At 40.7% G+C, this 15,017-nt stretch overlaps 1 long non-coding RNA gene across 10 annotated transcripts in view; it reads right to left on the bottom strand.

The window, feature by feature from the left end:
- The window catches only part of LOC145507395 (uncharacterized), a 721,493-nt gene that overhangs the window by 665,627 nt on the left and 40,849 nt on the right, over positions 1-15,017 (bottom strand). For all 10 annotated transcript variants that reach the window (XR_014054820.1, XR_014054819.1, XR_014054810.1 and 7 more), the window contains one exon: positions 13,444-13,516. This is a non-coding gene — a long non-coding RNA (uncharacterized LOC145507395). The remainder of the gene's footprint in view (positions 1-13,443; positions 13,517-15,017) is intronic.

Raw genomic sequence — 15,017 nt, 5'->3', positions numbered from 1 at the left:
AATATATATATATAGATATATAGATATATATAACACTGAATCACTTTGCTATACAACAGAAATTAGCACAACATTGTGAATCAACTATATTTCAATTAAAAAAAATTGTTCTCTTTCCTTCCTCCTCCACTGGGCCTGGAGGAAAATGGCACACCTGTGCCATTGGTGAAGTAGATGAGCTTGGTCAGAGCCATTTTCTTGACTTTCTTTTCCTGCAAATGACCTTCTATATGGTCAAGTTTGCCAGAAGTCAGGCCTCATTCTCTATATATTGTTACATGAAACACAATCATTGTGTTTCTAAGTGTCACTTCAGCTTTCTTACAGACCTGAATTGTCCCCAAGGCTCAGGGGGTTGTGTAATGCAATACACTGATGAAATGGACACAAGGTTTCATCTGCCTTCATCCGAACACTTTTCCATGTGACTTTTCAGCTCCTCCCACCAAAAAGCAGAGTCTCTTTCCCCTTCCTTTGAACCAGGCTGGCTTGTGATCTGCTTTGCACAACAGAATGCACTGGAAATGAATGTGCCGGTGTTGAGCCCAGGCCTCAAGAGACCTTCTGTGCTTCTACTTTCTCTCTTTTAACCCCACTACCACTCTGCAGACAGGCCCGGTCTAGCTTGCTGGATCATATAAGACACATTCCTGATAACCACTGCAGTTATCCTTTGCAGTAAAACAAAGTGTCTCAAACTCAGTGACTTAAAACAGCTATCATTTATTTTCCTTACAAACCAGCACTTTGAGTAGGGCCTGGCCCTGGCAGCTCATCTCTCTCCCTCTGGCATCAGCTGGGCAGCTCGAGGGCCTGAGGGGACCAGACACCCGGGAGCTGGGGTCATGTACGGCTCCCTCACTCACACGTCTGCTGGCTGTCATTTGGGACCTCAGCTGGGACTGTGGACTGGACATCTACACGTGACCCGGACATCTACACGTGGCCCCTCCAAGTGGCTGCTCCGCAACCTCACAGCATTGTAGGTAACTTCCAGGAGCAAAGCCACGAAGGGAAGAAAGTGGGAGCTGCCATTTTCTCAAGGTCTAAGCCTAGAAATTGGCTGAGCATTACTTCTGACACCTTCTATTGGTCAAAGCAGTCTCAAAGCCCTGCCCAGATTCAAAGGAAAGGGACAAAGATGAGAAAACTGCAATGTCACATTGTAAAAAGAATACGTGGGATAAAGATATACTGTGGTCATCTTTGGAAAATACAACCTGTCACAGCTTCATCAGTCTAGTCAACAGTCAACTGACTGCCCAGACACACAAGGGAAACCATCCTAAACCAGTCAGCCAGAAACACACACACACACACACACACACACACACACACACACACACACACACACACACACACACACACACACACACACACACACACACACACACACACAGGCCAGCTGGCGAACTGACTGCAAATACATGAACAAGCTCAACTAAGATTAGCTGACCCTGACCCAGATCAACAGAACCTGTCAGCCGATACTGGTTGTACAGGCTTGCAAGCAACAATACATGATTATCGTTTTAAGTCATTAAGCTTTAGGATGGTTTGTTACACAGGAATAATCCTGGCTCTACCACCTATTAGCAAGTTAAGCACTTTGACCTCTGTTTCCTTGCCTATAAATATAGCAATAATAATATGTATATCACGGGATTATAAATTGTTAGGATTTGATGATATAATGCATCTTCCATGCCTAGCAAAGTGTCAGCACTGTGTTCCTAAATAACTGCTCTCTTCTCATCCTCACACATCCGGGACTGTAAGGAAGGTCACTTTCTCCTCATTCCTTGTTCTTCATCCTCTAAGGTCACAGAATCTTGACTGTGTGTCAATCTCAGTTCTGCTTTGCGAAAGGTGACTTTCACAATGAACTCTCCGTACTAATCAATTAAACTACTGAGAATTTTCAAAATCACTCAACTATTCCAGGAGAAAGGAGAAAGGGCAGGACAAGAGGTGAACTGCATGATCCTCCTAATGAAAATTTCAAGGAGTCTTGGTTTATAAACACCACAAAAATCCATTCTAAACAAAAACATCAGCTTTTCACCGTGGCTTGGATATTAGCCAGCAATGAGGGAGAGATTGCCCTGATTTAGGGTTGGTTGCACAATATGAAAAGTGATTTTTTTTTTCCTTTCCCTAGACTTAGAGCTAATAGCTTTGTTTGTCCCTGATAAACAGAAGAGAACATTGCACTATCCCCTTTAAAATCTGCAAGCTCACAAATGGAGCCTAGCTTCGAGTTAACTCCACATGCACTTTGGAGCTGCAGCAGTTGACATGAACTTGTCTAAAGCAGGGGGTCCAGAAGGAATGCATCACATGCTGATACCCTGGCCTAACTAAGCTTCTGAGAAGAGGGGGACCTGAGACATTTTCAAGAAAATGCAAAAGCCCAAGATGGTAGTTTGACTAGGCTTTGCCCCAACAGTAACAACTCAAAGTTATATTCACAGGGAATTTTCATTCAGTAAAATCCTTGGATCCATGCTATCCTTTTAACCCATGCAATAATTCTGTGTGACAAAGAATAAGTGTCAATATTCTCCTTCTACAGATGAGGACAGTTCTGTGACTTGGTTAGTGGTTTAGAGGTTGCCAAACTTTTATCAAGCTCTCAAACCAGAGAATTTGTCAGAAATTCAGGTTACTGGATTCTATCCCAGATACTTGACCTTAATGATTATGGAGTGGAGCCCAGAATTCCATGTTTTGAACAATAACCTGGATGATTCTTTGATAACATAGCCCCAGCCTGATGTTCTTCCTAGCATGCAAAATCAAAGGATGATTTTTGGAACTCATACATACAAATAAACCCTGTGTTTTCATGGCTTGTTACCCTTGAGAATGTGAAAATACCACGGGTCATATCATGCCCTCTTGAAATGAAACTATTACCTTTAGCGAAAACCTCACAGAGCACAGTCAATGTGTTAAGTTGGTGCTTGATCTGACTGCCAGCACCATAGTGTTTAGCTTTGGGATGAAGATTTACCACCCCCTAGATATGTCTTCCTAATACATCTGACTTCAGATGACATTAAAATTAAATTAAATGGCTTTTTCTTAGACTCCCACCATGGCATGGGAGAAAAAGAAGTAAGGAGAACCTTAAGAGTGCTTGAGGACAGAAAGGACAAATGATTGACTCTAAAAGCTGAAGAGAGCTATGGTCATTATCTGGTCCAACTTACATTGACTGAGCTGAAGAAACAAAGACATAGAGATGTTAAGGGTCACAGACAAGCCAGCCTTGCCCAAATTAGTACAAAACAACCATCATACAGTTCAACTGCCATTTGAAAACTTTGTGAGGGCAGTCTTAAGTTCTTTCTCTCAAAGTTGATCAACAGCCTACCATATTTGCCCATCCCCTTCTGGGGTGAATTACATAAATGAGAAGTTTGCAGGTATATAGTATTATTATTACCTTAGGACACTATATTCTGCTTCTATGAATGACTATGATTGAATATATTGTTTCATGAAAGTGGCTAAGATCTCCCAACAACCCTCTTGCAACCCATCCTATAAAAGCTTACAAGTACAAAAACTCGAATGTCACATCAACAAAAGTCATGCATAGAGATGAACTAAAATGCTTTCCAGTCCCTCTTTCCCCTCATGGGAATATAGAAAACCTACATTTCCTAGATTCCCTTGTAGTCAGGTTGGGGCCATGTGACCAGGTTCTGGTGAAAAGAATATGGGAATAAATAATGTTTGCCATCCCCAAGCTGAACATAAAACATCTCACATTATCAGCTTCATATCATATCATTGCTTATCAGTTGGGGAAACTAAAGATCCAGTGCAGGACATCAAAAGGACCATAGCAAACATGGGAGCCACAGGATAAAATGGTACCAGGTTACTACCTCAATTTTGGAGGGAAATCCTTCAGGAGAGCTGTAGCAGCATGCTGTAGTCCAAGGGGTAAGTAAACCTTTGTTGATATGCAACAGTGGGACTTGGGGTGTCTTGGTTATATCACACACTCTGTCCTAATTAATATGAGTCATATTTTTATGACTGAAGAACTGAGTCTCTAATAGGCATATCTATAAACCAATATAATACCATATAATCAGAAGATGAAACAACTTCTGGGGAATTTTTTATCTCTTCTGGAGAAAAGAGATTCAGTAATGTAAACACTGAGAAACAAGAGCAAACTGAAAGTCATTCCCTCTATTTGTGGAATTAAACACTTTCTTTGGCATACTTTTCTCTCTTTTATATCTGAAACAGAATGAATTATTTATTTTGGTGAGTATATAATCAAATCCATTCAACAGAAAATCTGAACTACTCTCTGGTAGAGCTGAGTTTTGTCTCCTCTTTTTTATCAGAAATGTTCATCTTCATATCAGACTTTTGGTGCTTCTAGGAGACAAAAATTCTAAGCACAATAACAATGTGTTTAATGAGCACTTACTATGTATCAAGGTAGCATTCTCACAACCACCCTGTGAGATAGACACCAATTTACAAGGTGAGAAAATTAAGGTAGAGAAAGTTCTACAGGTATCCTCATGCCACCCAGATTATAAATTATTTAAGCTGAATCAGGATCTGTTCATTCTTATTCAAGAACCTGCCCTCTTAACCACCTCAACTTATGTTCTTCTTCAATGCCAATTCATGTGCTCATTTTCCCTGGTTTGTCTGTGAATATCACATAGTAACCATCTGACCTGTCTCTTGAGAAACCTGTATGCAGGTAAGGAAGCAAGTTAGAACTGGACATGGAACAACAGACTGGTTCCAAATAGGAAAAGGAGTACGTCAAGGCTGTATATTGTCACCCTGCTTATTTAACTTATATGCACAGTACATCATGAGAAACACTGGGCTGGAAGAAACACAAGCTGGAATCAAGATTGCCGGGAGAAATATCAATAACCTCAGATATGCGGATGACACCACCCTTATGGCAGAAAGTGAAGAAGAACTAAAGAGCCTCTTGATGAAGGTGAAAGAGGAGAGAGAAAAAGTTGGCTTAAAGCTCAATGTTCAGAAAACTAAGATCATGGCATCTGGTCCCATCACTTCATGGGAAATAGGTGGGGAAACAGTGGAAACAGTGTCAGACTTTATTTTTTTGGGCTCCAGAATCACTGCTGATGGTGACTGCAGCCATGAAATTAAAAGACGCTTACTCCTTGGAAGGAAGGTTATGGCCAACCTAGATAGCATATTTAAAAGCAGAGACATTACTTTGCCAACAAAAGTCCGTCTAGTCAAGGCTATGGTTTTTCCAGTGGTTGTGTATGGATGTGAGAGTTGGACGGTGAAGAAAGCTGAGCGCCGAAGAATTGATGCTTTTGAACTGTGGTGTTGGAGAAGACTCTTGAGAGTCCCTTGGACTGCAAGGAGATCCAGTCAATCCATCCTAAAGGAGATCAATCCTGGGTGTTCATTGGAAGGTCTGATGTTGAAGCTGAAACTCCAATACTTTGGCCACCTCATGCGAGGGTTGACTCATTGGAAAAGACCCTAATGCTGGGTAGGATTGGGGGCGGGAGGAGAAGGGGACGACAGAGGATGAGATGGTTGGATGGCATCACCAACTCGATGGACATGGGTTTGGGTTGACTCTGGGAGTTGGTGATGGACAGAGAGGCCTGGCGTGCTGCAATTCATGGGGTTGCAAAGAGTTGGACACGACTGAGCGACTGAACTGAACCATTTTCCTAGAGACAGAATTCCAAATTGGCTATGAAGCCAGTTACTTTAATTATGCTCTGGTCACTTTCTTAAATGGACCTCTGAATTGGCCCTTATTTTTTACTCAAAGCTTTGCATATTCATGAATGTAACCCAGCTTCTTTTGACTTATGAATTCTTCAAACTTTTCCAACTATTTTTCAAAGGCTAGGGTTCCTCATACTCCTTAATGACTTAAAGGGAAATTTTCTTTCCATTACAAATTTCAAGCCTGCTTACCCTTTAAATATTCAATATTTTGCTATTATAAGAGCACTAGGGCTATTTGATGTCTCAATTGCCTCGGGCCTTGTTTTAAATGCCTTTGTAGCAAAGGGTGAGGCCAGCAGGAGCATTCACCCTACTTCTTGGTTTACAGAGCATCCATACAGCTTGTCTGATGTGAGACCCAGGGTTGAACCCAGAAGAATATGAGGACCCAGACTAATTACTCTCTGGAGAGTCATATGCTACCCTCCTCTCCCTACCACCTCCAAACACACACACACACACACACACACACACAGACACACACACACTATCTGCTGGCAAAATGAGGTCACAATAAACATCCAGAAAGTATTACACAGAAAACAAAGAAGGGCAATGTGAGGCATAATTCCCCAGCCCACTTTTGTTACTGGAAGTTCTGTGGACTAATAATATTTATAGACAAATGTACAGAAGTATGTATTTTTGTGTGCCTCTGTACAGGATACTTGGAGAAGGCAACGGCACCCCACTCCAGTACTCTTGCCTGGAAAATCCCATGGACGGAGGAGCCTGGTAGGCTACAGTCCATGGGGTCGCTAAGAGTCGGACACGACTGAGTGACTTCACTTTCACTTTTCCCTTTCATGCACTGGAGAAGGAAATGGCAACCCACTCCAGTATTCTTGCCTGGAGAATCCTAGGGACGGAGGAGCCTCGTGGGCTGCCGTCTGTGGGATCGCACAGAGTCGGACACGACTGAAGCGACTTAGCAGCAGCAGCAGCAGCAGTACAGGATACTAAAATGGGACTTGAGGCTAAAATCTTGAAACATAGATATCACTTTGCCATCATGAAGAATTTCAAAGGAATAAACTAAAACTAATCAACCCTCCATCCTTTCATTCATGTCAAAGGTATAAGATTGTAAGATGTGTGTATGTGTGTATAAAATTGTGTAATAAGGGATGGGCTTCTCTGGTGGCCTAGGGCTTCCCTGGTAGCTCAACAGGTAAAGAATCTGCCTGTAATCCAGGAGACCTCAGTTCATTTCCTGGGTTAGGAAGTTCCCCTGGAGAAGGGATTGGAAACCTACTCCAGTATTCTTGTGCTTCCCTGGTGGCTCAGATGGTAATCTATCAGTGGCTCAGAGGCTAAAGAATTTGCCTACAATGCAGGAGACCTGGGTTCGATCCATGGGTCAGGCAGATTCCCTGGAGAAGGGAATGGCAATCCACTCCAATATTCTTGCCTGGAGAATCCCTGAGCAGAGGGGGCTGACAGACTACAGTCTATAAGGTTGCAGAGTCGGACACAACTGAGCAACTAACACTTTCACTGGTGGCTCAGACAGTAAAGAATCTGCCTGCAATACAGGGGACGAGTTCTATCCCTGAGGGAGGAAGATCCCCTTCAGAAGGGAATGGCTACTTACTCCAGTACTCTTGCCTGGGGAATTCCATGGACAGAGGAGCCTAGCAGTCTACAGTCTATGGAGTCACAAATAGTAAGACACAACTAAGCAAATAACACTATAAGGGATGAGTGGCTCCTGCCCTCACCTCACACATAGGACAAGATATTTCAGAAAGACTCCTTGGAAAGCCTAATATGTGCTTCTTGTGTGCACACCTGACTCCCACCTCAAAGGTGAGATATGGGCTTACTGCTGGTCTGACAGCAAAGTGAGAAATCCGTTACATTGGGGCCAAGTCCCGACTACCAGAATTGAGCTGCCTATGCCCTGTGGGGAACCAAGCTTAGAGTTCCCTAGTGTTGAGGAAGGGAAGGTAACCTCTCCAAAGAACCAAAAAAATGCCCCAAGAGCAAGAGTCAGGCTTAAATATCTGCCATCTTGAGGTGCCATTAAGAGAGAAGTTTCCTGCGTTCTTATCTCCTCTCCTTTCCATGACTGGAGTGGCCATGTGATTTATTTTACATACAGAGAGGCTTCTGTGAAGGAGAAGGTGCAAGTGTTCACTCTGTTTCAACTTGGCTGGGTTATGGGGCTCAGTCGCTTAGTCAAACACTAGCCTGGATCCTGCCATGCAGGTATTTTGTGGTTAATGTTTATAATCAGTTGACACTGAGTAAAGGAGAGTACCCTCAATTATTAGGGGGCTCATTCAGCTATTAAATCCTTAAGCGCAAAAACCAAGGTTTCCCAGAAAAGAAGGAATTCTGCCTCAAGACTATAGCCTAGAAACCCTGCCTGTGTTTCCAGCCTACTGGCCTGCTCTACAAACTTTAGACTTGCCAGCGCCCATAATTGCATGAGAGAATTATAATTTATAATATACATAATATCCTATTGGCTCTATTGCCCTGGAGAACCCTGATATAAGGGGACAGTATTAATAACTAGGTCCCAGGAGACTAGCCTAAGTACATAGGATGTATGCTCTCCCTAGTCAGAGCCCAGAGTTAGTAGAATGTGGAAGGAGGTTTAGAAATGACCAGTGAGGAGAGAAGAGAGAGAAGTCGACAGCGTTTCATTTCCTTGACTGTGGTTTTCTGCCTGGAATAAGAGTGAACTGGGAGAAAGGGAAAGGGTTATTTTTAAACGAAATTAGTTTTAACTATATCATGGGACTAGATACATTCATTACCATCCTAACAGGATGTTGTGTGATCTGAAGTAATGGGAGAACTATTTGTGTTGCTCTGGTTTGGACAGAAGAGTGATAGGGCCTGCCTGTATTTCTCTGGGAGACAGAGGAGAAAATAATCCCATAGAAAGGACTTGGAAAGGCAGTAACAATGGAAAACTGCCTTTCTAAGAGGTTTCTTAGAAACTAATAGAGTTGCCATATGATCCAGCAATCCTGGGTATATGTCTGGAGAAAACTCTGATTTGAAAAGATGCATGAGCCCCAGTGTTCATAGTAGCATGTTTATAATAACCCAGACATGAAAGCAAGCTAAGTGCCTATTGATGGATGAATGGATAAAGAAGATGTAGTACATACATACAGTGGAATATTACTTAGCCTTAAACAGATTGAAATAATGCCATCTGCAGCAACATGGATGGACCTGACATGTGATAATACTAAGTGAAGATAGTCAGATAAAGAGAAATATCGTTAAGATATTACTTATATATAGAATCTAAAAGAATGATACAAATGCACTTATTTACAAAAACAGAAACAATTTACAAAAACAAAAACTTGTTTACAAAAGCACAGACATAGAAAACAAATGTACGGTTACCAAAGAGGGGGGATAAATTGGAATTAGCAAATACAAACTACAACATGTGAAACAGAGAATCAGTAAGGTGCTACTGTATAGCACAGGAAACTATATTCAATATCCTATAATAGATCATAATAGAAAAGAATCCAAAAAAGAATATATGTATATATATGCACATATATATATATATATATAACTGAATCACTTTGCTGTATACCAGAAACTAACACAACATTGTAAATCAACTATACTGCAATTAAAAAAAAAAAGAAAAGAAAAGTAGTGGGAGACAAAGAAAGTGATTATTACCTGACTTCGCTTCATCGTCATACGGGTATATGTATCTTTCTCCTTTATCAGAGGCCTTCGTGAATTACACCCAGCTAGCTGCCCCTGTAGTACAACCAAGCCCTGAGGCAAATGCTTCTGTTCTGTGACCTCAGGGGCAGCCCTGATGAGTTCTGTAAAGTGGAATGCACTCAATAATAGCTCAGTAGAAGGAAATGGCAATCCACTCCACTACTCTTGCCTGGAAAATTCCATGGATGGAGCAGTCTGATAGGCTACAGTCCATGGGATCGCAAAGAGTCGGACACGACTGAGCAACTTCACTGACTGATCTTAGTGCACCACACCTACTTCTACTTCTGTCCACATCTCAATTAACATGATTAGCCCACCAGAGCATATGGTAACTATAACAGCTGCTTAACATACTCAGTAAATACTCTATACATTTAGTACATATTTACTGAGCATCTACTCTGTCTCTATTACCCTGGTGGTGTTGTAAAGAAATACAAATAAGAACCTCTGACTTCAAGAAACTTACAATCACATAAAAATTTTGGCATATATATATATATATATATATTCATTTCAGTATTCTTGTCAGAATAATTCATGGGCAGAGGAGCCTGGCAGGCTGCAGTCTATGGGGTCACAAAGAGTCAGACACAACTGAGCATGCATATATGTGTGTGTGTGTGTGTGTGTGTATGTGTGTGTGTGTACTATATATGTTTTTGGATTCAGCTTTCATCTCTTATGTATCTATACTTCATCAACATATTTTAAATTCTGAGAGCTCTGATTTTGATGTACCTGTTTTTCCAAACTTACCTCTGTGAGTTTTGTGCTTAATCGCTTAGTTGTGTCTGACTCTCTGCAACCGCATGGACTGTAGCCCGCCAGGCTCCTCCGTCCATGGGGATTCTCCAGGCAAGAATACTGGAGTGAGTTGCCATGCCCTCCTCCAGGAGATTTTCCTAACCCAGGGATCGAACCCAAGTCTCCGCATTGCAGGCAGATTCTTTACCAAGGGAACCACCAGTTTTGTACCTGACTATAAAAATCAGAACAAAGATTAGTTTAGTGACTTATGTAAGAGACCTAACATAAAAGACCATAACACTTTACTGGAGATCTAGAATGTAGGCAAAGCCCTTTTACTGTGTACAGAGATACATACACCCATACATAATTATTCTTTTTAGATTTTTCAGGTTGCATTTATATGATCTACTCTTTTTTAATGCTGAAAGAGGGCCTAAGGACTAAAATAAATTGCTCTTCCTAAGATATGAGAGTCACACTAAAATTATCCTTTTGAAAAGCAGAGGGCCAGATGGCCAATCGATATGATTCTTTGAAAACACTTAATTCTACAAGAGCTATCTCTTAAAAGAGCTTCAGATTGTCTTCCAGAAAGTGGGAGTTAAGATGAAGCCTAGTGGTTCACAACCTGAAGCACAAGATCCATGCCCCAATGAAGGGAAACAGAGCAGAGGCCAAAACTTTATTCTGAGGCAGAAGGTTCAATCAATAATGAAAGCACCAGAAGTAGAAGGTCATAAGGACTGATACAAGATCAGAATGAGATCCTGTATGGCTAAGCCAGGCAGAAGGGCCATTGCCGCAGTGTGATGAAGGTTCTTGGTCCTTGTTGACTTTTCGTGAAACAATGAGCTACAGATACACTCAGCTCCCATGCCGCCTACTCTGAACCATTTCTGTTAAGCTGCTAGTTTAGTTCTTCTTTTAGTCAAAGCCAGTTTGTCACTTAAGCCACACTCTACATGAGCACGTATTTCCAGGACTAAATCAGAGACCATCTGAAGAAAAGAAATGGGAGGGAGTGCTGTTGTATTTTCTTCAAAGAAAACCAAACATATGTCTTTGCTCCTTCACTGGCAGTAGATTATTGTCCATTAAGACAAGCAAATTTCCTTGGATGAATCTTTGTTCCCTGAAAAGTCCCCCTACACCTGCTCCACAGAAATCAAATCACCCTTAACCAGCTCAGTGCCGTCAGCAGCTTCCCTCCCCCATCTTCTCCATCACCATATCTCACGAGAGTTGTCCAGCCTTGATAACGCCTGACTTCCCTCAGAATTCAGCTAATTCACCTTTTTCCCCCCTCAAGGATACACATGGTTTCTGCTTCGCAGAATATCCTTGGCACATCACTGGCCCATGCCTGTTTTGCACTACCAGAATCTCCTGAACTTTATCAGAGATGATACAGATGTAATTAAACTCGAATTCTAGTCTCTCCTTGTGATAACTCAGCGGACAATTAATGATGATAAAAGAGCCTGCCAGCTGCTGCCTGACATACCAATGTGAGCTTCCAACTCCGATGAAGATGGAGGGTGAAGGGCAGGTCCCTCTGGCTCCATTTCAATCTGTCTTTTATCTCACAGTAGCTAAAAAGTAACACTCACTTTGGGGAAATTTAGATTCTTTCTTCTCTCTTCTTAAAAGCACCAAATAGACAATCGGGGGTAATGCAATGTCTATGAAATAAATAAGAATGCTTCCAGGAAGAGTAATTTAAGCTTTATCACCAGGGACAGTAGATTCGAGCCTAAAGCCAGAGAAGCAGGCTGTGCTGTTAATCATTGACCCTTTAGGAGAGGATGTGCCCACCACCTCTTTGCTTTGGGAACATATCAGTTGGTAGGGAGGGACCTTCATAGGGGGATGCTTCAGGGATTTTTTTTCCACAATAATGTTCTTCCACTTAAAACTAACTTTGATCACATTTGTCCTTTCCTCTTAACAATTTCAGGTTTAGGCATGACTGCAACCTGGTGCAATAAGATGCTTGGAGGGAGACCAAGGCTTGAGGGAGACATGGGCTGTGGAGAGAGACGACTAGGGAGAAAATAATCAAAACAAGCATGATGAGAGGGAATAAGAGAAGCCTGTTCAACGCTCACACTTCAAAAAACGTGTGCTGAGGCTCTGTGGCAAGAGAACTCCACTTCTGGTTTCCTGTGTTGCTTTCTGTTTAACAGTTTGGGCGTTAGGGGGACTTGAGAATCCATTTAGACAATTCCCAGAAGAAAATAATGCAAATGACTCATAAACATATGAAATAAATGTTCTGCATCACTTGTAATCAGAGAAATGCAAATATAAAACAAGATAGCATTTTCACCTATCAAATTAACAGAGATTAAAAGGAATTCTAATACTCAACAGGGGTGGCAAGATGGCCCATCTCTCACTGCTGGAGTGTTAATTGGTACAACCTTTCTTCTGGGAGATTTTGCAATATGTAGCAAATTATAAAAAAATATGCATACTCCTGGGCCCAATAATTCCCCTTCTAGGATCTACTCTAAGGAAATAAGCAGCAATCCAAGCAAAGATGGATATAAATATTTCACCAGAATGTTATTTACAGCAAGAAAAAGTACAAAAATAAAATACAACTTTGTTCTAAATTATATGATATAAATATAAAAAATAGATTACAACATTCCTTCACCAATTAATATTATACAGGATTATTTCTATATTTTAAAGACTATTGCTATAATACGAAGTAAAAAAGCAGTATTGTATATATAATGTGATCTCAATTTTCTTAATGTGAATATATGAGAGAAAGAAATAAAATACCTCAAAATATTAACAGAAACTATTTCTATGTAGGTGATTTCAGTGAATATTTGTTTCTTTTTTGTGTTTTTCTGTATTTTCAAAATTCTCTACAATGAACATATGGTAATCAGAAAATATAAGCAGTATTTTTAAATATGTAAATGAAGGATTACAAGTGTATTAGTCAAAATGAGCTTTATAACAAACAGGCCCCAAATCTCAATCACTTAAAACAATTAAGCTTACAAATCCTCTAGGCATTCATCCCCACATTGTCTTACTCAAGAACAAAATCTAATAGAGCCTCCATCATCTGAAGCATCACTGGGCACCATGACAATGGAAAGGAAATAAAGCAAATTACACACTGGCTCTCATCCAGAGGTGATACACATCATTTCCACTTACATTTCATTGGCTGAAGTCAGTCACATGACCAGTCTTTTAAAATGCAGATCAGGAGATTCAATCCAACATGTGCCTAGAGGGAAGAAAACCAGAAATATTTTTAAACAGAACAAATATTTACTATCCCCCCAAAAATGTTCATATTTTTTCTGAAGAATTACTTAGGTGTTGATCTGAAGGTCTTTTTTCTGTGCTTCATTAGTAGTCTAGATATGACATTATTCATCATTTGCATAACCCTAAACAACTTGGTCTTCCTCAATTCAGGTTTTGGAGCCTAAGCTAGTCAGGAGATGCCACCATTGCAGGCAACAGGTTATTTAAAAGGCTGTGGACATTCCACCACTACCATAAAGAAGCATCCTTTCTTTCCAGGGTCCATGAAGCAGGTAGAGGAATGCCAGCATTTCTCAGCCAGCATTCTCAACATTGAACAATCAAAATAAGCAATACTGGAATGTCTCCCACTTTTTATCAGTGTTGGAAAACAGGGCCCAGGCATACATCCAAGGTCCTTAACAAAAGGCCTAGGAACATTTTTCTGGTCAGTATAATATGCTCCCTTTTTAAATCTGTAGTATGTATACAAAAGATTAAAACACACCAATTCCAAAAATATAACTTTAAATGTTAAAGAAAATACCATCATAATTCCCAGCACATTCAAATGGATCAATTACATTCATTCTATTAAGTATCATTTTTAAGCACTTTTTGTATTAGTAAAACCAGTATGACTTTATGAATGACAAAGAAGGCAGCATTGTTTGGGCAATAAATTGATTCCCATTTTTTTCCTTGTAAAATAAAATATAACTGGAGCCATGTTAAAAATAAAAGTTAGTTACATGAAATGCTGGTTTGTAGCTTGCATTGATAGACCTCTCTAAGGGATATAGGTAATTAAAGAAAATCCTATTTAAGCCAGAACCCTCAGGGTTATCATAGAATCTTTTTCATCACATACTATTCCTAATTGCTCTTCAAATTTTATAGATCTTAAACTTCCTAAATATTCATTTCATCTGAATCTTTCTCTCCATTCCCAAAGGCCGTTTTCAGGGCTTCATCATCTTTCACCTAGGCTACTGCAATCACCTCTTCACTTGTCTTCTTCCCTCAGACTCCCCTCCCGAAACTACCTTCCACACTGCCACAAAACTATACCATCCTGTTACTTCCTCTCTTAAAATCCCTCAGTGATCTCCCACCACCTGGAAGATAAAGTCAAAACTCCTTAGTAGATCATAGAAAGTTCCTCCCCTTATGGCCCTAAGAAGCCTAATGTGGCCTTCTCAAAAATGCGTTCAATGAAACAGCAATTCTACAGTCACGCAGAGGGAAAGAGGGCTCCATGGTCAAATAAATTGCGAAAAGACAAGTTCAACCTATTCCTTTCCTCTAGGATTGTCAGAGTTGAGAACTCAAATGTGACTCTAGATGAATCTCATGGCTCAGATACTTGGCTCTCTTTTCCTGACCAATGGTCATACCCTGGGTGACCTCACAGAGTCTTCTAGCTTTAAACTCTAAGTACTGTGCTGACAACTTCTCAGTTTGCATCTCCAGCCCAC

This window comes from Giraffa tippelskirchi, chromosome 5, assembly GCF_054371585.1.
Source record: "Giraffa tippelskirchi isolate mGirTip1 chromosome 5, T2T-mGirTip1v1.2.pri, whole genome shotgun sequence".
NCBI classification, from domain to species: domain Eukaryota; kingdom Metazoa; phylum Chordata; class Mammalia; order Artiodactyla; family Giraffidae; genus Giraffa; species Giraffa tippelskirchi.
The sequence above is the reverse complement of the archived record's forward strand: the minus strand, read 5'-3'. Positions and strand labels throughout refer to the sequence as shown.